This window comes from Dendrobium catenatum, unplaced genomic scaffold, assembly GCF_001605985.2.
Source record: "Dendrobium catenatum unplaced genomic scaffold, ASM160598v2 fragScaff_scaffold_226, whole genome shotgun sequence".
In the NCBI taxonomy this organism is placed as follows: Eukaryota; Viridiplantae; Streptophyta; class Magnoliopsida; order Asparagales; family Orchidaceae; genus Dendrobium; species Dendrobium catenatum.
In genome coordinates this window covers 303,472-306,398 of record NW_021318688.1, presented here as the reverse complement: position 1 = coordinate 306,398, position 2,927 = coordinate 303,472, and positions in this window count along the sequence as shown.

Genomic DNA, 2,927 nt, shown 5'->3' with positions numbered 1-2,927 from the left:
TCAAATTTACACAAAAATCCTGCAAAAAGCACAAATTCCAAATCTCTCCAAATTACAGTAGAATATCCACGACATCAATATAAGACTATTAATCTATAGAATCCACATCAAATCAAGTCCTGATATTTTTCTATTCAATTAAAATAGCGTAGAATCAATTCCGACCGGTAAAATGTCGCAGAAAATACTCAAATCGTGTACAATAGTCATATCTATAACATATCAAAAGTTGTGCGGTGAAAGTTGTGTCAATACCAAATCAGGTCAAAAGTTCGACTACGAAAACACAAAACAGTGCGCAACTCGGTCAAAACTCAATATCTCTGAAAACAAAAATAGGATTCGGAGTCCTTACCACGAGATCTACACTTTCTCCAACAGCGGCGTCGGACGAAAAGCGCTCCGCGGCCTCCAAAACCAAGCTTTTCCTTTACTTTTCCTCTCTTTCTCTCTCCTCAAAATATCTGATTTTAATAAAATGATTTTCTCTCTCCTCAAAACGAGCTGATTTTCTTATATCATTAGGCTGATCGGCCCGGCCGATCGCAAAATAGTCCCGGGACGATCAGACCAAAATCGATCGTCCTGGACGGTTCCCAGAACTAGTTTCAGGACGATATTTTGAACAGTACCGATCGGCTTGGACGATCTCACTATCGTCCAGGACGATCCTGGGAGGAAAATCCAAGCTAGAGAGGAACAGTAAGGAAACGAGGTCTCACACCAACAAACTTGATTTCTTATGTATTATAGTGGCCAAAATCTTCCCCAACGAAATCTCTAATTATTGGATTGACGACACAGATTGTTTGACAATGAAGGTAACTTTCATAACTTCTCCCACTCCAAATCAAAGAGGATCGGGTTGAAATGGGATTTCTGCAAGGTTATATTTACCTCTATTCATACTTCAAGCTAAATTATTAATGGTGAAAATTTTACTATCACACTCAGAATAAATTTTTTGCTTTTTTTTGTATATGTTGCGGAATCCCTAGCTGAAAGAACTTCAATTTGGGAATTCCGTATGCCGTGAGGGTCTTCAATTACTGTAGAAACTATAAAGAAAAATCTGAAGGGAAACCTATTCATGTTGAGAAGCTTTGGGAATTGAACAACTTGGTTTTTTATTCTTGACTCATTGAATTGGCTTCTACTGAGCCATTTTTGGTTCAATAACAAGTTAGATAATTCGATTCACATTAAACATGACAAGGTCTTGTCAATGAAGCCTAGGTGAAATTTTTTACTCACTTGTATTACAAAAGTGATAGTCTTAAATGCTTGAAGCATTCCTCTCTAATTTTATTTATTAGTCATTGCTCCAAGAACAATCACATATTCATTTTCAAGAATTACTGTTTGAAAATCCCTCAATATTGGTTGCTTCTTAGGAAGGTTTTCTTCATAGCTATGTTGGGGATTCTATTAATTCTCTGTATGCCAAGTTGTCTAAACTCATAGCTATTATTAAAGCCATTGAATGGGCCTCCTACTCCGACCTTTGTCTCTTCCATTTCTCTATTGGAAATGAGCAATATGATTGTCTTGAAGAGATCAATTATGATCCTCTCAACCCCACTCTTAACTCCAAAGTCATAGCTATCAATGAGGATCTCTTCCACTCTTATTTGGCCAAGACTTCTTGATTGGCTCAAAAGTGTGAGTCTAAGTGATCACAGAAGGATGAAAATAACATGAAATTCCTTAATGGGAAAATAAGATGTAGGAGGAACTACAACTATATTAGAGGCTATCTACTCATGATAGCTCTTTCCATGATCACCACCAGATTACCCAAGCCATTATATCTCATTACAAATGCCTTTTCAACACTCCCAAACCTTCTCGTACCACTTCCAGCCTTTCCAATCCTGAAAATACCATTCATCACCACTTTCTTTCCACCCTTACTGCTCCTTTATTAAACTTTGAAATCAAAGAAGTGATTTGCTCTTTTTCCAACAACTCCACCGTTAGCCCGGATGGTTACACTTATGAATTCTATGTGGTGTGTTGGGATGTGATTAAAGATCATGTTTGCAAAGTTGTTAAGCACTAATTCTTTAAAACTTATCTTCCCAAAAATGCTAAGGCCACGACCATGGCTCTCATTCTAAAGAATCCTCATGCATGCTCCATTGACGATTTTAGATATCCTTATGCAACACCTTTTATAGAATTGTAGCTAAATCTCATGCATTAAGGATCAAATCCATTATGCCCTTTATTATTCATCCTAGCTAATCCCAGTTTATTAACAACACGGTCTTTATTGACAATGTCCTCTTATCCAAAGAGGTTTTGGCTAAATTCAAAGGCAACAAAATCAATTCCTCTTTTGTGTCAAGTTGGATATTTTTAAAGCATTTGATATTGTTTCTAGAGAATTTCCTTTTATGAGAATGAGGCAGAAGAGATTCCCTCCAATGTTCATTGGTTGGGTCAAAGAGTGCATTAACAGTATCTTTTTCTCTATATGTATCAATGCAATCTTGAGGATTTCTTCAGCTCTTCATCTGGCATTACATAAGGTTGCCCTTTGTCTCCTTATTTATTTTCCATTGTTTTGGATGGCTTATCTAATATATTTGAAGTTTCACTTTCCTCCAGTGGCGGAGTCAAGATTATTTATCTGCGGGGGCACAAATTTTTAATTTGAAAAATACTGTCAAGTTTTTTCATTTGAGCTTGAAATTGATATTGGAATTTCATTTTTTTTAAAATATCTAGCTTAGGTTTTCATGTCTAATTTATATAAAAAAAATAATTAAAAAATATTTTACAATGAGTAATAAATATAAAAAAGCTACATCTTATTAATATAAAAAATTATAATTAGTATATTTTAAGCTACTTGATTTAAATTTAAATATTGTAATCTTTCTCTAGTGTAATTTGTTTGCTTTAATTACATAATTTTTCTA